The sequence below is a fragment of the Mauremys reevesii genome, linkage group 7 (assembly GCF_016161935.1).
Source record: "Mauremys reevesii isolate NIE-2019 linkage group 7, ASM1616193v1, whole genome shotgun sequence".
In the NCBI taxonomy this organism is placed as follows: domain Eukaryota; kingdom Metazoa; phylum Chordata; order Testudines; family Geoemydidae; genus Mauremys; species Mauremys reevesii.
The window spans coordinates 106,233,327-106,255,695 of record NC_052629.1 but is presented as its reverse complement, the minus strand read 5'-3'; the positions used below and the strand labels follow the sequence as shown (position 1 = coordinate 106,255,695).

The window sequence follows — 22,369 nt, the reverse complement described above, 5'->3', positions numbered from 1 at the left end:
GGATACGCAGGCTGTGTCACTGCTGCTGGGGATTCCTATGCCTAGGGTTCCCAACAGATTTAAAGCCAGTGAAGATGACTCTTCCATCTCCACCACTGCAGCTCCCACACTGTGGTCAGGAGGGTGAGACAGCATGGCTGGACCATCTCCAGCTGGCAGACAGCGTTATCAGTTTGTGGAGTTCGGAGAAGTCCCCAAGTTGCTTTAAGTTCTGCTGGGGCCAGGATACACCTGGCACCAGGGCTAGGAACTGAAATCAGTTCCCCAACAAAGCCTTTCCTTCTGCTGTGCCTTGTCTTTTGCTCAACACAGCAGAGTATATGGTATTATTATGTTTGTTTTAAATCTAACTGGAACCAAGTGTTTGTGCCCCAAGATCTGATATTTATTTATGCACTTCTATTGTGCCGCCATCCCTTCGCACCTGCAACTCTTTAAGCTTCAACACCCTGAGCAAGGCAGGGGACTATTACCACATCCTCCGTCGTAATAGGCGAGCGGAGGTTCACTGATTTGCCCAAGGTCTAACAATAAGCTTGTGGCAGAGCAGGAACAGACACAAGGAGCTCAGTCTATTTAGCTTAACAAAGAGAATATTAAGGGTGACTTCATTACAGTCTATAAGTACTTACATAAGTAAGAAATATTTAATAATGGACTCTTCAGTCTGACAGAGAAAGGTCTAACATAACCCAATGGCTGGAAGTTGAAGCTAGACAAATTCAGACCGGAAATAAGGTGTACATTTTTCACAGTGAGAGTATTCACCATTTACCAAAGGTTGTGGCGGATTCTCCATCACTGACAAATTTTAGAACAAGACTGGATGTTTTTTCTAAAAGATCTGCCCTAGGAATTACTTTGGGGAAGTTCTAGAGTGTGTATTCTAGAAGAGATCAGACCTGATGATCTCAATGGTCCCTTCCAGCCTTGGCATCTATGGAGCTCACATGTAAAACTCAGAACCCCTTTGACATGTGACTTTCTGTTTATATCTTCCCTCCCCCCCCGAGAGTTAATTTGATTTCAACCTCTTGTCTCAGTCTTTCTTTTTTTCTTCTCACTTGCACAGGCTGAGAACAAATTCTGTCAGCCTTGGTGCCATGAGTTCTTTTTTATTAATATTTCAGTCTGAAATCCTGCTGAGGCTTTAAGTGACGGGCCCCATCATGAACATCAGGAGAACATTATGCCTGGCTAACAAATACCAAGGGCCTGATTTTGATCCCTACTCATGCTGAATGGCACCTTACTCTATGGATAGTCAATGTCCATCAGAGGCATTTATCTATGCAACTGAATGCACCTCAAGGCGGGCTCAGCATAACAGCAGTTGGTGGCACTGTGTTGAATCACTGGGCTCCACAAGTACAGATTTCATGGACATCAGCTATGCCATGAACATGCAACACTGAGGATAGAAATAAGAGCCTTGTAAATTACTCTTACACCCACGCTAAGGGTCCTTTACCCACGCTAAGGTCTAAAGGGGCCTTAACATAAATAAAAGTCAGGTCTTTTAGCTATAGAAATCATAGAATCATAGGGCTGGAAGGAACCTTGAGAGGTCATCTCGTCCAGTTCCGTGCACTTGTGTCAGGACTAATTATCTAGGCCAATCCTGGCAGGTGTTTGTCTAACCTGCTCTTAAAAATCTCCAATTATGGAGATTCCACAACCTCCCCAGGAAATTTATTTCAGTGCTTAACCACCCTGACAGTTGGGAATTTTTTCCTAATGTCCAACCTAAACCTCCCTTGCTGCAATTTAAGCCCATTCCTTCTTGTCCTGTTCTGAGAGGTTAAGAAAAACAACCTTTTATATACTTGAAAACTGTTATCATGTTCCCTCTCAGTCTTCTCTTCTCCAGACTAAAGAAACCCAATTTTTTCCATCTTCCCTCATAGGTCACTTTTCTAGACCTTTAATCATTTTTGTTGTTCTTCTCCAGACTGTCTCCTATTTGTCCACATCTTTCCTGAAATGTGGTGCCCAGAACTGGACACAATACTCCAGTTGAGACCTAATCAGTGCGGAGTAGAGCAAAAGAATTACTTGTGTCTTGCTTACAATACTGCTAGTAATACATCCCAGAATGATGTTCGATTTTTTTGCAACAGCGTTACGCTGTTGACTCATATTTAGCTTGTGGTCCACTATGACCCCCAGATCCCTTTCTGCAGTACATATATAGGCCTCTACCAGTTGAACTAGATCAGTGATTCTCAAACTTTTGTACTGGTGACCCCTTTCACATAGCAAGCCTCTGAGTGTGACCCCCCTTTATAAATTAAAAACACTTTTTAATATATTTAACACCATTATAAATGCTGGATGCAAAGCGGGGTCAGGGGTGCGGGCTGACAGTTCATGACCCCCCATGTAATAACCTTGCGACCCCCTGAGGGATCCTGACCCCCAGTTTGAGAACCCCTTAGTTAAACGATCTCTGTTACTGTAGTAGTGGGGTTCATAGCATATCAGGGTTGGAAGGGACCTCAGGAGGTCATCTAGTCCAACCCCCTGCTCAAAGCAGGACCAACCCCAGAATGAGGTCCTGTATCATCTGTGGGTCACAGCCATTAAAGGACAACACGATCCCTGTCCTTGGGCAAGTCTGTCATTCCATTCTGCAGAAGGCACAGACCAGTCAGTGCATTACGTGTGAGAAGCTGCATCTAACCTAATTCTAAGGACAAAACTCTCCTCCCCGATCAGTCCTGAAGATCTTTTATCTGCACTATGAATCTCCACTCTGCTTTCATTCTGTCCACAGGACTCCCATTGATGCACGAGTAATGTGCAAAACCATAGCAGTTTATGACACAGAGAAGACCTTGGCAGTAAGATAGGCCTGCTGTATTCATTTCTGTGTGTGAAAGTCACCCTTTCCTCCAATCTCTTCCTCCATTGGTTAATTCCTCCATCCTTCCATCATACCGAAAGACATCTAGGACACTGAACAAGTGCACGTGGGGGAAAAATGGGCTCTGGCATGAAACAAGAGTGGTAAACCATGTAACAGGTGTGATGAGAACAACTGCCAGACAACAGTAGAGACCCTTTTTTTGTCCTGTGGAGAAATACCTTCCTACTGCCAGTAGCAATCATATACACACCACTTCAGTTTCTAGATATGGATCTGCTGACACTTTCTTCCCTCATTCAGTGCATCATTCCTCCCTGGCACCCAGCAGCTTTCACAAGAGGAAAGTTACGGTGTTTGGGAAGAACGTGGCACCATGCTAAATAGTACATTGGCAGCATACTTTCTTCCCTGGGCTCCTGCCCATACACAAATCTCTCACTGAGTCACTCCCTGTGAGAAAGCTAATACCAGCGTTCTGCTCTGTCGAATGGTAAGCCTGAGAGAGCAAATATAAAAAGCATTGCCTATCGGGGGGTGGAGTGGGGGGATAGGGGATGAGCTGATGTTTGAAATAGTCAGGAGCAGATTAAAATAAAATAGTAACAGGGAAAAAATAAAAGGATCCTGGAAAAATACCCATTAATGTGGTAGATTGCTGCACCATTCCATATTGAAGCTAGCCTCTTGGCTCCCCACCCCCATATCCTGTACACAGAGAGACAACTCCTGGAACCCTTACTCCAAGCCTCATTTTCCTCTTCTGCTATTATTATGTATCTGTACTACAGTAGCACCTATTACAGGCCTCAGCCAACATCAGGGCCCTATTTTGCAAAGCTCTTTTCAACTGTGACAGACAGCCATCTTGGCAAATCCCAGGATTGAACCATGAACCCCCAGAGCCAAAAGCCAGAATCTCTGTAGCCTAAGGTAAAGAGCCAGCTTGTCTGGCTAGGAACTAAACAGGCCAATATCCTCTGTGGATTAGGAACAGATGGTGACATGCGATATACTGGCTTGTGGGCTACACAAACACATAGAATGAGCCAGACCATGCCATGCATAGCTTACAATTTAAACAGACAAGACAAAGGATTGGAGAAAGGGTCACACAGAAGGCTGTCACCTGGGGCATTGAAAGATTACCTAACTTGCCCCACGACACACAGAAAGCTGGTGGTACAGCCCCAGAAGTTATTCAGGTCTCCTGAATACCAGCCAAGTGCCTTAACCACAAGACTGTCCTTCCTCCTTCAGTGGAGTTTCTCCTGAGTTCACCAGTGCGTAAGGTTCAAACACATCTCTCTTAGAAGACAATGAGACTCGCTGGATTAAGGACTCTAGATTTGGTCTGGAGAAACTAATAGTAACAAGGGAATTGCAACTGCCTTCAGTCTAGTTACCCATGGGTATTTTTCAATGCTTTGAAGCCACCCTTGGTTCAGAGGAAGGGCAATCTCTGGCAGACATGGCATGGAAGAGCTGTATCCCTGCAGGCATGTCTGGCTAAAGGCAGCATGCTCCTTGTCCAGCTTCTTGAGCCCTCAATGTAACTGCATTCCTCTGCCTTTAAAAAGAAACTAAAGTTCTATTTCAACATTTAACAGTGAAATCAGATTGGAGAATTTTAGCCATGATTTTGAGAATTTTTGTCTCATATAACACAAAACTGGTAGCATGCACGATCAGCTAATCACATGCTATGTTTACCATGCTGCAAGATGTGGTACTATTGTCATCTAGATATCATAAACAAGGAGATTATCGGGCTTTGTTTGAATACAGCTCACAGAATCATCGTTTTATGATCCCTCCAGGCCATTCCCCATGAGAAAAAAAAAGCCAATTGTACTTATTATACACTTGAAAACAACTTTGCTTTTTCAGCTGCAAATGTATTTAAATTCTGATTGTAATTAAAGAGACAGATCTCTATTTGCAAAGCCTTCCTTGAACAATTACCTACTTAAAAGAAAAAGATGAGAAATCGAAATAGATCAAGATTACATATTAAGGACTCCCACGTGCACGGTCTACGTTCTCCACTAGACCAAAAGGTGATGACCAACATGGTTGGGGTTCGACTGGACTAGAGAGTGTTCAGTGAATGTAGGCAGATACTGCAGGCAATGCATTTCTGAGCAATTATAGCACATCTTAGGTGATGTAACAGCTAAAACATGAAACCATAGGCTGAATGACTAGAAACACCCAAGCATTACCTGGCTGCCATTGTGGAATGGGATGTATGAATAAAACTAAATGAAAATCAGGCTTATACACATTAAAGACCTGAAGTTGCTGGTGCTCAGCATCTCTTAGGATCATCCCTTTAATTTGGCATTGTTGAGATGGTCATGATGTCACTGGCAGCCAGTCACAAAGATTCCAACTTTGTCCCATCTTCTAAAGTTATTTCATTATAAGAGCGTTCCTCGCTCCCCAGACGTCTCTTTAAATGTTTCTTTGTTGTGCTGCTGTGCATGATTCAGTCAGGCAGGCACTCACTATACATTCAGTTTTATGTTTATAGCTGTATTTTTTGCTCCTGCCACATAGTAACATGAAGGTATAATATTTTTATGAGAGCCAGAAGTTGCTTAATCCACACAAAAAAGGTTAAAAGAAATTGAACCCACAAATATTGTGTCATGCCGAGCTCCTTAAATTGCACTATTAAAGGCCTAATCTGTACCCTCCTGCCCCTGCCCAACCTATGCAGCTGAGGAGAAGTCAGTTCTGCTGCTAGGGGTAGCTCTGTGGATGGGGAATTAGAACTGGCTTTGTCCCTAAGATTCACTACTGAGGTACATAACTTGGAGATCTGCATAAGTATCTTCTCAGAGCTCCCTAAGCTCCACACATACTCTCGCAGCATGGACTGAATTGACCAGAATTGCTGGGATGGTTTATTTGGGGAAACGTTCCAAAGTCTTAGTTCAAAATCTGGGAGGAGATGCGCCCAGGGGAATTTTTCTGAAGAGATCAGTAGCACTGACCTGCCTCTGTTCCCATTAATTCAATGGAACAAACTCCATTGGCAAAGTTGGGTCAATGCTGAGAGCTTTTGAAAAATCCCAGCCTATCGGTTCTGAGCAGATTCTCAGCAGGTGTAAATGAGACCATTGACTTCCCTGGATATATGTTGATTTACACCTGCTGAGGAGCTCACTCTAAATAACGGCTTCATTAATTTAAGCACATTTTAAAAAGCAAAATTACAAAGTCCTGAAACTACTGTGTTTATTGAAGAAACAGCAACTACTGCTAAACTCCAGCAGTACTACCAGGCACTGATATGATATTTCTATCCTTTATGTCATCAGTGCATGAGTCATCTTTTGATATTTCTAAGGCTGACAGGTTGCTTAAAATCATTGCCCACGGATTATATTCATATGGAGCTTTAAAACATTTTCTAATTATTTTTCCTTCCACCCCACTGAACACTGTTAATCAAGAGTTATTATTTCCAAAACACGTTATATTATAACAGTGGCACACTCTGCAGGAGAGGCATCGAGTGGGTTGGATTCCTTCCAGCCTTAGTTTTCAGATGACCAAGATGTTCTTGTTTTTGTAATAAGGTGTTCTTTATGTGTGTGGAATTCACAATTTCTATTTATTTAGGGGAAAAAACAGTCTCAGTTCTAAGCTATTTTGTTTGCAAGGGTTACATGAATGGAGCGCACAGCTGGAGAAACTCAAACTGTCTAGCTTGTTACTGGCTTTGTTGTTCATTCACTAAAATGATACAGATCAGATCTGTGTTTCTACACCAGTTTCTCACTTTGGGCTTGTCTACATTACCGCTTAAGTTGATGTGACTTACGTCACTCAGAAGTGTGAAAAAAACACCACCCAGAGTGATGTAAATTATATTGACTTAAAGTGCCATCTACACCGCACTGTGTTGGCGAGAGACTCTCTTCCATCAACATAGCGCGTCTTCACCAGATGTGCTACATTGGCGCAGCTGAATTGATGCAGCTGCACCGATGTAGCAGGGTTGTGAAGACAAGTCTTTTGTCTCCCATAGTGTTATTCCTCAGGCCTTCTATGAAGACCTGCCACTAGTTATTCCATTCTGGAGCAATAATATACAACATTCTTAGTCTCATGTTGTGTTTGGACTAAAATAAGCCTGATACAAATCCATGGTTCAGAACTTTGGGTTATTTGAAACCTGGATCCAATTTTTGAGGCTTGAGTACATCTGTGGATTTGGCTAACTTTATATGAAACATGACAGCTTCTGTTTGCAGATGATCATGCAAATTTTTTCTTTGTTTGCTTTGTCTAGGCTTCATGGCCCTTTAATTTCACTCGAGTTTTGGGTTCAAGTGAACCTTAGCTAAAAGCCTCTAAAACCACCAAGCCATCCATAAAACCCTAAAGCAGCCCTAGTTCACCCTAAAACTTGACCTCAAGTTCACCTGTAGCTAAACCCTATTGTTCATTGAATGGTTTGTAATCCTCAGGACCCTTCCGATGCACATTCCTGAGTTTTGAATTTCTAACAAAACATGAAACCAGTTACATTTTATTGTTTTGAAGTTTCATTAAAAATTGTCAAACAGATGTAGCTATGACCAGAGAGGTTTTTTACAAATACAAATATGTAATTGATCTTTGTATAGATGGCAGACCTGGTCAACATTCTTTCATCATAACATTTTTTAATGAAAAATGTATTTCTGACCAAAATGAACATTTTTTAAAATTATTTTGTCCCAAATTTTCCATTTTCTTTTAAACAAACAAAACAAAACAAAAAGTTGTTTTCTGTAAAAAATTTAAGTTTTCAGTGGGAAAAAACCCTTTTCTGTTAGCTCTTCAGTTAAAAAAAGGTTGTAGTTAAAAAAAAAATTTAAAAAACCTGAAAAATTGTAATGATTTTTTTAAAATAAAAGCTTTTTATTCTAAATTTTCTGTGAATAGTAATCAACTTTTTGACAAGCTCTTATATACATATCAAGTCTCTGTTGGCTTCCTCTTCTTGTGTCCTTCCACTATAATCATAGGTTTGTCCAGTGTTGGACACATGCTATGGCCCACCCTGTAGCTGTGGCAAGATCTTTCATGGTTTGTCCAGGAGCTGGCAGACCAGCAGATGTTCCATGGTTTGTGTTTCACCACAGTCACATTGGAACAGCCCCACTTCCACAGATTTACTTTTGTCCTGCCAACTCTTGCTGGGAGGCCATCTGTTGGCTAATCTTTCCTAATCTATCAACTCCTGTGCCATCTTAAATCTATTTATGGCAGGACCAAGACAGAAAGTTTGGTCACAGGTCTGAATTTCTCCAAAGTTCACGAGTGCTCTTTCTACCTAGGGATTAACATCATGCTCATCACTGGCTGAGCAGATCCAAGGTTTTTGTTCAGCCAGAGATACCATCCAGCTACAAAATCCAGATCCTGATCCAACCTTCCCTGAAGATCGGGAGCTGTTCAGATCTGGGGAATCTGTTTGTTCTCACAACTCCTTTTATTGATCTGAGATGTTTTCAGACAGCCTCTCCTCTTAAACATGTTTAAAGAAGGAGAACACTGTGGCACCAGAACTATAGACCAGGGGTTCTCAACCTTTGCCTTTCTGAGGTCCCCACCCCAAAACATGCTCTGAAAACTCCACAGCCCACCTGGGCCAAAAAAACCTGGTTTTCTGCATATAAAAGCCAGGCCGGCATTAAGGGGTAGCAAGCAGGACAATTGCCTACGGCCCCAGGCCATGGGGGGGCACTGGGAAGCTACATTGCTCAAGTTTCTGCTTCAGCCCCAGGTGGCACACTCAGGGCTCCGGACTTCAGCCCCATGCAGTGGTACTTTGGCTTTCTGCCCTGGGCCCCAGTGAGTGTAACACTGGTCCTGCTTGGTGGACCTCCTGAAACCTGCTCACAGCCCCGCAGGGGGCCTCGGGCCCCTGGTTGAGAACCGCAGCTATAGACGAGTAAACAAAATACATGATAGGTTTAGCTATCCACACTGAGCACTATATTCAAACAAGTCACCTCAGATTATGCTTTTGCCTTTGAATCAGGTTATAATTCTTAGCCTGTATTTTGGTTTTAGTTCTGCTATTTTTTAAAAGCCAGTTGCTGGACCAGAAGTCCCAAAAATTCAGCTCATTCATTCTGTTCCAATAAGCATAATCATAGTCTAGGATTGGAAGAGACCTGAATAGGTCATTTAGTCCAGTCCTCTCCACTCAAGGCAGGACTATGTAATAACTGGACCATTCCTGACAGGTGTTTGTCTAACCTGTTCTTAAAAATCTCCAATAATGGAGATTCCACAACCTCCCTAGGCAATTTATTCCAGTGCTTAACCACCCTGACAGTTAGGAACTTTATTCCTAATGTCCAGCCTAAACCTCCCTTGCTGCAATTTAAGACCATTGCTGCTTGTCCTATCTTCAGAGGTTAAGGAGAACAATTTTTCACCCTCCTCCTTGTAACAACCTTTTATGTACTTGAAAACTATTATCATGTCTCCCCTCTGTCTTCTCTTCTCCAGACTAAACAAAACCAGTTTTTTCAATCTTCCCTTATAGGTCACATTTTCTAGACCTTTAATCATTTTTGTTGCTCTTCTCTGGACTCTCTCCACATCTCTGGACTCTTGTCCACATCTTTCCTGAAATATCTCCCCCAGAACTGGACACAATACTCCAGCTGATGACTTATCACTATGGAGTAGAGCAGAAGAATTACTTCTTGTATCTTGCTTACAACACTCCTGCTAAACCTCCCATAATTATTTCACCTTTTTTTTTTTGCAACAGTGTTACACTGTTGACACATACACCTCTACCCCGATATAACACGAATTGGGATATAACGCGGTAAAGCAGCACTCCGGAGGAGGTGGGGCTGTGCACTCCGGCGAATCAAAGCAAGTTCAATATAACGCGGTTTCACCTATAACACGGTAAGATTTTTTGGCTCCCGAGGACAGCGTTATATCGAGGTAGAGGTGTATTTAGCTTGTGATCCACTATAATCTCCAGATCCCCTTCTGCAGCACTCCTTCCTAGGCAGTCATTTCCCACTTCGTATGTGTGCCATTGATACAATGATGCATTCAGAATTCAAACTTGACTTCAGTGGGAGTTGCACAACACACAATATGATTATCATTTGCCCCCCCCGCCCAAGCATTCACAGTCATCCTCATCCAGCTCTGCTGGTGTGCCCTGCAGACTAGATCATCCCACTCTTTAACCTAGGCTAGCAGAGGATCTGAATTCTCTTGCTGGCCTCCATGCATAGCACTGGCTGTATGAGAAGGGTGTAGTGAATTCCTAAGGAGTCACTGTGAAGTTCAGAATGCAATTTAGGGTTGGGAATTGGCTTGACAATACTCCTGCCAGGAGGGAAGATAAACAGCTCTCTCTCAGAGCCACGGCCAGATCTTTTTCCATAGACCCGTTGGCAGTGGCATGGAATGGAATACCACTTCCTCCCTCTGAGGACTCAGAGCCAGCCTTCAGGAAACATACACCTCCACTTCAAGAAAGGGCAACTGGCTGCCACTGCCATGTTTATTCATCTCAGTGAAATTCCAACAGCAAACGTCGTGTCATGCTGTGATGCAGGCAGGAGCAGGGAGCACAGAGGCGCCCCCATGTGACTACAACAGAGATCATGGCTTTCTTGAAAAGAACCCGGAAACAACACAGACAGCACTACCTCTGGGTGTAACAGGACCTACACCATCAACTCTGAAGGGCCTTCCAGCATATCTCCCCTCTCAGCTGCAGAAACATCCTTCCCCAACCATATTTTAATACTGAAAGCCCAACAAAATCAAGTACTTCATGGAGGACAGGGTAGTCTACCTCAGCCAGTGCACCTGCTCAAAGGATTGTTCTGCCTCCTATTCTGCTGTCTCCCTATTGTATTTCTGTCTTTCCTTTGAGTTTAGACTTGCCCTTTTGTCTTCCCTTTAGCTTTTGGCTTGTCCTTTTCAATTCTCTTTGACTCTGGACTGGCCCTTTTCTTTCTCTTTGGCTGTATACCTGGCCTTTACCACCTTCCCTTGGCATTAGGATAGCCCGTTTTCTTCTCCTCTTGGACTTTGTTTTCTTAAGGTTAGGTCCATGTGTGACTCTAGTTTGTAAACAAATTTTTATTAATGCTACTGAATCTAAGCATCTCACAAGTACGGCAGAGTGCCTGATAATTAAATGCTATCAGAGTTGTCTATTAAAATTTGCAATGACTGTGGGAAAAAAAATCCTGTTTTGATGAAAAACAATTATTGTGTGGTTTCTCCTTGCATGTTTCTGTTCTCCACGGAAATAAAAGCAGAAAACTGCTATTTTTCACATACTAACTGGAGGAAAACAATTATTCTCAATGTGAAAATGGTGCTATTTTGCATACAGCAAGAATCTGAAAACATTTCTGCCATCCACCATTTTTTCACCAGGTACTATGGTGATAAGTGCAGCATAAAAACCTACATAGAATAGACACATGAAATTTGATGGTAGAGCCAGTGACTTTTAGATCTTACTATTCTGTGCACATTTTCACCAGTGGAAATCAGGGCCAGATTTTCAGACAGAGTAAGTGCCCAATAGCTCATACACATTTAGTGGCTTAGACTTGCATGCTAAATTACCTGATTTAGCTGTGTATGCAAAATAGGTGTGTGATTGCAGAACTTGCATGATTGCAAATCTGAACTTTGCTTTACATCCAAGAGAAAATCAAGTTTCATAAAGCTCCTGTGAAATATATTTGTCCTGAGATTACTTTGCTTAAATTAAATTTAAATTAATGGAGATATCCTATCTCCTAGAACTGGAAAAGACCTTGAGTCCAGCCCCCTACCTTCACTAGCAGGACCAAGTACTGATTTTTGCCCCAGATCCCTAAGTGGCCCCCTCAAGGATTGAGCTCATAATCCTGGGTTTAGCAGGCCAATGCTCAAACCACTGAGCTATCCCTCCCCCCTTACTGGGTTCTGCAGAAATACAGATACACAGACTATCACTGAAGCTAGCTGCTAGCATCCTCCTGCTTTATTGCAATGACTGCAGTGCTCCTGAAAGGTGCTACACTGGCAGCACCAAAGACTGAAGGCCTCTCTGTCTGCACAGAACAATGTTGCATAGGAAGTTGTGCGGAGAGTCTTTGCCTACTCCATCCTGTTAATGTGCTTCAATCCTGACCGTGTGTGACTACCTCTAGGAGAAAGAGGGAAGTTCAGCCTCCTTGGCTTATTTAATCCTTGGGCTCTCCATTGAAATTGCCAGTAAGTGTCAGTTGTGATGGGGGATTTCGTGATGCTGACATCTGACCAAGTAGGAACTGGACTGAGCCCAGCATTTCTTTTTCCATGAGCCATCAACCAGCTGTCACAGAGTAACCTTCAGTTAATCCTGACATAGACTAGTTTTGAAACTGTGACCTAGTGGTGAAAGGCTCTGTATGTCCTGAATGACTCAGTCCTATAGAATAATAAACTGCTTAATGCCACCCTGTTCCACGAGTGGGCCCACTCAGACTGTAACCTTAAGTGCATCGTGTATCGTCAAAGATATATACATACATCTCCAGAATTCAGCAAGCTGCCCATTTTACACCGTGAGGAAGGAGAAGGCTATGTCTGGGTAGCACTGGGGGTGATTTCCAGCAGTGCCACCACACGTGAATAGACTTGAGAGCATTGATTTAGGCTTTGTATGGTCCCCAACACTAGGTTTGTGGGCACATATGTGCTACTTGTCATCTTTTATCAGATTGCTCTTGCTGAATTTCTTTCAAAACTCAGAAGCAGCCCAATTTTCAGGTCAGTATTTAGAAAGTTATGGGGAAAATGTTGCAGTACTTGCTCAGGCAAAACTGCCATTGACTTCAGTGGGAATTTTGCCTGAGTAAGACCTGAGCGGGTATCTCAGGATTTGGACTTATCTGTTTTAGTTTTAAAGTAACCAGTACTATATTTTCCAATATCTCTCTTATTTTTTCCCCATTCACCCAATTTTTCTTTTATTCCTGCTCCTTGTTCCTCTCCTTTCCCTCATTTCCCACCCCTTCATTTTTTCTTTCCTTCCCTTCTTTTCTATCCAACCTTCAGCATTTCTATCCTAGGGAGGTTCCCAAACTAGAACTATTTACCCAGTCACATCCAACCCTTGATCCAAAGGAGGATCTGATTCCATAGCAAACCTGGTCTGAATTTGGTTTTGCAAAACCAAACCCACCAAGCCTCTTTCCGTACTCTCTGCCTTCAATATATTGTCCCCTTGCCCAGTTTCTCTTTGTCTCTTCTCTCCCTACCTTTGCTAACAATAGCAGATGCTCTGCAGGCCAGTGTATTTTGCAGTTCCTAGTAATAAGTTCCTAACTGAGTTAAGAGATGAAAGCACATTGTGTGTTTTTGATTTACAGGCTGTTCAGTGACATTGCATCAAGGGGACCCTGTAAACAAAGAAAGGCCTGTGGCTTTATAGAGCATGGAAAGTTTTCGCTTCTTGTAATGGAGAGGTCGGTCTGGAAGAAATTCAACTTCAAGGGTTTTTTCCTTCTTTGGGGCTTGTCTGAAACATATGGGCCACTCAGCTTGGCCAAACAGTGGTGCCCCCAAAAAACTCCTGATCAGTGTACAGGACAGCTTCAGCTGTGTGCCTATGTTTCTGCATCTTGACAGGCAAAGCAAAAAGAGGTGGGGCCGTGATGTCAATGCTCTAGTATATCCTCATCTGGAAGAGTCAGCAGCCTGGAGATTTCAATTAATGAGAAACGCAGCTGTGACTGGCAAGCAGTCAGTCATCCCAGCATTAGTGTGCGTCCATGTGCCTCTCTCTAAGAAACTTCCAGTCTAGGAAACACTTACCCAACATTTCTGATTTAGCTCAGATGGACCTGAGACAACACCCCTTCCACACCCACAGCTGAGTTTTGGAAAGATTCAGATCTGGACCTTAACTTTGCAGCTAACGCCCATTTTCAACCAATAAAAATCTAAACCCTCTTACCTTTAAATGTGTTCCTCCCGGTTTTTTTCTGTTATACTGATGACTGGTATTTAAGCCAGGGGATCATTCCTTTCTACCCCAGCCCAGCACCATTTTCTTCCTACTAAAACCAGAAGCCATAATGGGGATATGCCAGCCCTTTGTGTTTCCTTGGTTTGCAATGGATACCCAGGTCCTTTTATCTTCTTTAACTGGCAGGGATGCTGTGACCTCACCTCCCATGATGGCTATCCCTATTTCCATCACTTCAAGGCTATATTCCTGCTTCCCTTCAAAGTGAGAGATACCCCTAAACACTGCTCAGGAGTTCAGCTACTTCTGTTCTGCTGTAGAGCCTGATGAGGGATTTGTTGCTGGATGGGGGTGTCCAGTTCACTTTAATCTCCTCTAGTCAGGTGTTCCACAGCTAAGGTCCTGCCATTGCCTTTTGCACCTGAACTTTGCTGTGCTACACCATTGGTCCTCTAGTCATTGGTATTGACAATGTTCATTTTTGTACTTGTGATGGGTGAAGAATAAAGTTTGACCGGAACTGCATGGGAAGATCTAACAGAAGAAAGAAGCCAGAGTGGGAAAGAATAAGCTTCTGCACCAGTGCAAACATCTTCTGTAATTGCAATGGGAGAAATGCCACTGACGTTATTTTGCCATGAACAATCTCCTTTTCTTCTCCCCAGCTTTGCACACCTCCCTTTGAATCAGGCTACAAGGAAGGAATGGAGCCAGACCAGAATTTACTGCATCTTGGCTAAATACTTCAGCAAATGTAAGCTGTCCAGAAGTATAATAGCAGCAAGAAGTGCATTACTGAGCTTCATAGGAATAGTAATAAGTAAGAGATGGCTTAGTTTACAGAACAGAAAATCCTCCAGGACCATGAAATGAACAGGGGTGGCTAATCGGAAAAACAAACTAGTCTCTCATTCAGAACAGCACCTTCCCGCTCCAGAGACAGCGGCAAGCAAAAAGTCTTGGGACACGGCCTTTGCATCATGGATGCAAAGTCTGTAATGTACACCCTGGAGATTTCAAAACTGCTCAGCAATGGCCTCTCTCTGCTCCCATTGAACTCAATGGTAAAACTCATGTTGACATCAAGGGGAGTAGAGTATTGATTTCAATGGGAGCAGAGCCAGGCCACAGCTGAGCACTTTTGAAACTCCCACCCTTTGGGTCTGCTGTCAATTGTTAACTACAGAAACATTTTATGACTCACCCCCTCTTCCTGCTGTGCTGCTATTATCCACCAACAGCCCACTGAAATCACTGAAATGCTGATAACAGGGAGGAGATAAAATCTGGAATCCAAGCACCTTTGAATTACTGGGAGAAAGGGGTGTGTTTGGATTTGCTTCTCCACTCCTCTATGGTTTTTGGTTCCAAATCAGAATCAATATTTGTGGCTTCCAGTTTGGATGTGGAAGAAATCTTCTGATGGGGAACCATGGGCACTTTTAAATGCAAACCCCCAAAGACAAGCCTAAACCTAAGCTGGATTCCGATGTGAATCCCATCCAGGGCCGCCCAGAGGCTTCAGGGGGCCTGGGGTCTTCGGCGGCGGGGGGCCCCTGCTTTGGCAGTAATTCGGCGATGGGGGGGTCCTTCCACTCCGGGCCCCGAAGACCCGCGGTGGAGGCCCCCCACCGCCAAATTACCGCCGAAGTGGGACTGCCTCCGAAGTGCCAGGTCTTCGGTGGTAATTCAGCAGCAGGGGTTCCTTCCACCCCGGAGCAGAAGGACCCCCACCGCCGAAGACCCAGAGCGGAAGAAGCTCCGAGGGCCCGGGCCCCGTGAGAGTTTTCCGGGGCGCCCGGAGCAAGTGAAGGACCCCGCTCCAGGGCTCCCGAAAAACTCTCATGGGGGCCCCTGCACGGCCCATGGCCTGGGGCAAATTGCCCCATTGGCCTCCCCCCCACCCCCGGGCGGCCCTGATCCCATCTCCTGGGCCCTTTCCTAGTTAATATTAGCATGTGCCTGCTACACTCAAACGCACCCACAGAAGGTGCATCCTACCATTCAAAATGTCCAAGGGTTTGTAATCAGAACACATGAGTCAGGAGAGCTCCCTCCACACTAGGTGGTATAAAAGTCAAGAGGACTTTCATCTTCTAAAGATGCAGTGGGGTCTAGTGTGGATTAAGCACAGTGCTAGGACTCAGGGTGTCACTGAGCTCTACTCCATACAGCTCTGCCACTGACTCGCTGTGTGGCCTTTGGGAAAGTCATTTCATGTCTCTGCGCCTTAGCTTCTCCTTGAAAATGAAGATCATAATATTTAGTGACCTAACCCAATGGGGTTGAAGATATGGGCGATACTAATGTTTGTACAGTGCTTTGTAAATGGGCATTTCTGAGTATTATCTGCTGCCTCCTAGGTCACAACCTGAAGGCCATATGCCACCTTCTGCCTAAGCACAGAGTCCACTGACATCCCTGGGATTTCTCTATGTGCTTTGAGACCAGTATTAATTATGTGGCATCACATCATAAGGGTGGCTTGTAGCCAATATTATTTACATAGCATAGAGAGTCTACAGGCTATAGGAGTGTTGTGCCAAACACACACACACACACACACACACACACACACACACACACACACACACACACACACACACACACACACACACACACACACAGAGAAATCTCAGTTTTGAATGGTTTCCAGTTTGGAGTTAGAACAATACAAGATAGGATAGATGTAAACACTGAAGGGAGCAGTAGGCTGTCACTGCAGCTGGAATGCTTCATGCAACAGTGAGGTATGAGGAGACTTTTTTTTCTGTCTGGTCCTTCCACTGTCTTTGTGATAATGTGACTAACGGACCTCTATCAGCTCCACAGCAGCACAATGCTAGGAACGTGCTATGCCTTTCTAGAGGTTTTTGTTTTGTTTTGTTTTGAATGAATTAGCCATACAGGATGGTGGCATTCCTATGATTATGCTTATTGAATCCACGCTTGCTGGGCATGCATTTTGCTGGGAATGCATTGAATCGGCACCTCCATAGTGAGGAAGGTAGCTATGAGCATGTCTGCACTGCATGTGTACACTTGGCTCAGTGTACAAGTAACCAGGGGCAGATTCTTAGGTATTTAAAGTGGTTGAGATTGAAGGCAATCCTGTAGAGACTGCCTGGGACTGGTAACCAAAAGTGTGTCGGATGTGGCAGCCTGAGCACCACGTTGTGCCACTAGGTAACTTTAGGAGGGACTTGCATCCTCATAGGACCTAGATGGAGTCAGCTACATATGATTCTTCCTGGTCAAATATCAGCAAACAGGGAACACAGCACACATTTAATCCTATGGGCCCCACATGGAGCAGCATCTCTGTTTTCCTCTCCCTCCCTAAACTCTAGCCACCAACTTCCCGTTCCCCCTCGATGGGGAGGGGGAAGTGGTTGACCGGAGACTGCTGACTCTGGGAGAAAGAGTCCTTGGCAATGGCGCAACACTGATAGCTCCACCTACCTTTCCACTGGCCTTGCAGAAGAGCTGGAACCTCAGGGAATTCCTCGCAGGTTCTCAGCTGGATATTTTGTGCCCATTTAATTTGTATAGGAGTTACTCTGGCTTCAAATAACATTACAGTCCTGGCCCTTTAATTATCCTGCAGCCCTGCAAGAGAGAAGTTAGAGGAACTCAACAAAATGCACCCTGTAGAGTAGGAAATCCCCCACAGAGCCAGTGGGAGTTTTAAAAGGCCATGACTGCACACAGTGCTTACCCAGCAATGATAATCTGCCAGCCCAGGACATGACCAGTCCCCCAGCCAGTTAAAACAGGTGCTGTCATCCACAGGAGCAACTGTGCCCATGCCACTGGTGCAGCTGTCCAGCCTGAGCCCCCCTGCCCAGCGCAGGCAGGATTGCTCTTGTAATGATAGGAGGCCATCATGTCGCCATTCCCCCGCTTTCCCCCGGAAGGAACAGGATTGCTCCTTACAAAGGGGCCATGGTGCAAGATACTGCAGTTCAGTTCTTACAACTGCTGACTACTCACAAAAGCGAAGGGAGAAGAGGAATGAGAGCAACCCCAGCTGCAGTGACACAAGCCTTGTGTGTCTGGGGCTGTAGCCATAGGAATTTGCCCTCCAGGTAGCTGGTAAGTGACTGTGCTCAGCTGGAGTGTGCTACTGTCTGGCTCCCAGAACATTCGTTTTCTTCCAATTTCCTCCTGCCATTCAACTGGGGACTGAGGATTATTATTGTTTATATTGCAGTGGTGCCTAAAACATGCTGGGAAGATACAGAGGAAGACACGGACCCTGCCCTGAAGGGCCATGTACAATCTAAAGAACAATCAGTGTATTATACAAGCTTCCACTTCTGCAAACAAGCATTCCCTTCTATTCTGAGACCCATCTCAGGGGCTGTGAGAGGGTCACACAGTCCATCTCAACTCATGCCATATAGCAGGATTGATTTCATCATCCCGAAGTGATGGCTGGAGGTTGGAACAGAATCCACGACTGGACAGCTTGTTCCAATTGCAATGACTCTTCTTGGAATTATAAAGTTTTCCCCTGATATTGATCCTAACCGTTTCCTGCTGCCGCCCAAGTCCATAACAGCCTTTTCTGTCCTCTTGCTACTGAAAACATTTGATCTGCATCCTCTTTTGAATGTCCCACTATGTACAGCAGGGGTCGGCAACCTCTGGCATGTGGCTTGCCAGGGTAAGCACCCTGGCGGGCCGGGCCAGTACCCTGGCGGGCTGGGCCAGTTTGTTTACCTGCCGCGTTGGAAGGTTTGGCCGATCGCGGCTCCCACTGGCCGCAGTTTGCTGTCCCAGGCCAATGCGGGTGGCAGGAAGCCGCGGCCAGCACATCCCTTGGCCCGCACCGCTTCCTGCAGCACCCATTGGCCTGGGATGGTGAACCGCGGCCAGTGGGAGCTGCTGTTGGCTGAACCTGCCAACGTGGCAGGTAAACAAACTGGCCTAGCCCACCAGGGTGCTTACCCTGGCAAGCCGCATGCCAGAGGTTGCCGACCCCTGATGTACACTATTTGTAAACAGCTACCCTGTCTCCTCTCAGTCTGAACAAGCCCAGGGTTCCCGGTATTTCCTCATGGGCCAGAGCACTTCGGTGAGTCACCACTCGACTCTGGTTAATTTGTCTAGTTTTAGCCTAGTTAACACCAGTGAATGGTAAACACAAGAGAAATCAATAAAAACACAAGGATCTCTCACCCTTAAATATATACAGTATGTTTAAGACATTAAATATCTGCATCAAAGCTCTTTACAATGAAGCCTCAGAATGTCGATATGAGGTAGGTATTATCACAGTTTTAGCTAAAAATGATGATAATAAAGTGAGGCAGAAAGGTTAAGTGACTTGCCTAAGATAACAGAGAGTCAGTGTCAGAGCTGGGAATAGAATCCAGGAGCTATGACGTCAAGTCCTGTGCACTAACCATTTGGTAACACTCCCTCCATCAGTTATACACGTGTCTGTATAAATGTATTTCATGCTGTTCCTCTGTTAGGGCCTACCCTGGAATCAACACTATCCTGTATATGTTCAAAGTTATATCACCACCTTGCAAATGAAATACTTAGAGTGAGATTCAAAGGCCAATAGCTCATGAAGCTCATTCACCAGTGGCTCTCCCACAACTGGAAGAGGCTGTCTCTTTGTGGGATGACTGGCAAGATTAATTTTTTTTTAGCATCATCCTCAAGGATTCACTAAAAGCACACGGCATATTTTTGTAAAAGATCGTGACCAAAATTTACAAAAACACAAACTAATTTCTGGAGCTTCCAACCTGAGTGCCCAGACTGACACCTGAAAGGGGACCTGATTTTCCATAAGCGTTGAGCATTCACCATTAGAAACAAGACCCCTTTACAGTGTCCCAAGTTGGGCCTCCACTATCACTAGCCACTTTTGGAAACCTTGGCTATAATTAGTGAGCAACTGAAAACTTGGGCTTGTATCTAGGGGCAACGTAGCATTAAGCGGAGAGGTGTGAAAATATTTGCATTCAGACCCCAGCAATAGAGTGACTAGTCCAGGGACGATCACTTCAGTTTGAGGGGGGTTCTTTGGCGACATCAAGTCAATGTAGCTGTTACATCATTCACGTTCCCCGCTGCAGTAGCAGCAGGGAACTGGGGTTGTGGCTGGAGGAAAGGTGTGACCAGAATGCCCTTGTGCTACACCAATCCTTGCCTGTATTTTTGAACCTATGGACGTGGGTCAGCTCTAATCCAGTGCAGGGGTATACTGGCCCTACACAGAGCAGCACCAACATCAGGAGGGAGCAAAGACCAGCAGCCTTTCCACACATCCACTCTGTGCACTTAAACCATAGCCTACAGCCATCTGTTTCTTCTGCTTACCCCCTAGGCCCCTTGTCACCACCAGGAGTCCCCGCCCTCTGTGACATAACAGTGATTATTGTGATTTCACCAACAGAAAGGTGTCATTAGGGGCTGGGAATATGCAGGGGAGCCCTCAAAGAAACAAAGAGCTTGTTGGCTTGCAAATAGCCTTTAGCAATAAAATAATTTACCATGATTAAATATAAAAGAGCGTAAAGTTGTTAGTCTGGGCAGCGTGTGTGTGTGGTATGTGTGCACACGCATGCACTAACAGACTGCTTCAGCTACTGCCTGGTCTGGAAAGAGTTAAACTGGAAACCAGATGCTTCACATCTTTGGGGTGGAGTTCTGGGAGAGGAGTGCGTCCAAGTACAGGGGAGACAAGGGCCAGTGCTGCACCCAGGGGGGCTAGGCAGCTGGACAGCAGGTTCCAGCTCTCGATACGGGGTGCCAGCTCTGCACCCTGAGAATGTGCCTAGGGATCCCAAGATTGGGACAGTGGCTGGACTCTGTTCAGGCTCTAGGAGCGTGAAACACCTCAGGCATCTAGAACCCAGAGGCCTGGATTCCCCCCACAGTACTAGAGGGTGCTCGCTCAGTAGGATCTGTGATAAGAAGTCACTTATTTGGCGTGGCCTGGAAAAGATCCTGAGCCTTGAAAAGATACAGGGGCAGCAAGATGTCCCACCTTGTGACTGACCACATAATAATGACCATGCCAGTGATCACAGAACAACTGGTAATGTCTGAGAAGAAGGTGAGTGGGGACATTAATTAATTAATTGACTTGCTCTGGGGATGGGGAGGCATAGAACTGCCTTGGCACCGGACCCAGGTGACACTGTACACTCTACACAGCAGCAGGACCCCATCAACATGCCAAACTGTGTTGCCAAAATAACAAAGTGAAGACCTCGCTGGACCAGGGAGCTGGAGGCAGCCTTTCAGAGCTATGTAAGGGACACTGGACTTCACTCCATTCTCACCACCTCGCTATGGCTTGCTTGGGGTTAAAGTGGGCGGCTGGGAAAATGTTCCATGAACTCACTTGTCCGCAGCACGTGTCAGGCAAACTCACAGGCTTGGCTGGAGCCAGAGGAAGTCACAAATGGTACTTTGCCAGTGTTGGGAACTAATAGAAAGGCCAGAACAGCTGCTTCATCAGGCCTCCCTGCCTCACCCTTAGGTGAGGGGTATGAACCATGTTGCTTCCCCTGCCAGGTGGACTTCTTCCTTATTCTCTGGGGAGCGGAAGGGGGAATTATCACCATAAAGCATAGGGAGCCTTCACTTACACTGTTAGGTCTGAGATGGGGGAACCCAACCGTCTGCACCTCCGAGATCACGCTTAGGGCTGGCTGGAAAACCAGAGTTCCATTGCTTGGAGACAAATGGTGGTTTTAGAAACTGTTTTCATTTTGCATCAGCACAAAACTGCAAATTTTTCATGAAAAACAAGACAGAGGCCCCAGTCCCCACACAGCCAATAGCCTGCTGGTTCGGACACTCATGTGGGAGTGTCAGACTCAGGTCCCTGTTCTGCCTGTTTCACATCCCAGCTGAGTGCCCAGCTCTATGACCAGGCTCTTTATCTCTCTCTCAGTCTCTCCCTTCGGAGGGTGACACCTTGTATAAATAATTAACTATCCACAAGACCAGCCTTTCTTCCACATGGAGCACATGAGCAACATCTACAATGTTACAGGTGAGATGACATCATCTTAAACGGAAGAGCATTTTCAGTTCCTGTTTGAGCTAAAATTCCCCAGCACTTTCGTTTGTCTGAAGAGGCAGGCAAGGGATTGACCCTGTTCTGATCTCACCTGAAACAGCTAATAGCAATATTATAGTGACTTCTAGAGCAAGCACAGAATAATGAATGTCAGCTTAACCACTGTGATGTCAGAAAGCAAAGAATGATGAACACACCCACACTGGCTGCAGACAAAGCCTGCCCAATGGAGCTTCAGCACATAGTATTTAAGCGTATGGAATGTCTTACTGGCAATTCACTTTCAGCTCTGTATGTTGAGACCAATGTTATGTTACAGGAATATTTTGCCTCAACAATATAAATTGATGTCTGGAAAGAATCCTGGAATCAGGCGTTTAAATCATACAGATCAAATCAATCTCCCTGCTTTAGGGGTCTTTCAGTGATTTGGATTAAA

General features: G+C 45.0%; 1 long non-coding RNA gene across 13 annotated transcripts in view; it reads right to left on the bottom strand.

Moving 5' to 3' along the window:
- Positions 1–22,015, bottom strand: part of LOC120409075 — a 130,913-nt gene extending 108,898 nt beyond the window's left edge. For 9 of the 13 annotated variants that reach the window (XR_005601091.1, XR_005601094.1, XR_005601093.1 and 6 more), the window contains exons 1-2: positions 21,494–22,015; positions 17,337–17,483 (exon numbers count right to left, since the gene is read on the bottom strand). This is a non-coding gene — a long non-coding RNA (uncharacterized LOC120409075). Of the gene's footprint in view, positions 1–10,729; positions 10,984–11,944; positions 12,069–13,288; positions 13,604–13,862; positions 14,409–17,336; positions 17,484–21,493 lie in introns of those variants that run through there. The other 4 variants (XR_005601092.1, XR_005601099.1, XR_005601098.1 and 1 more) reach the window with 4 other exon arrangements.
- Positions 22,016–22,369: the final 354 nt, after the last annotated feature.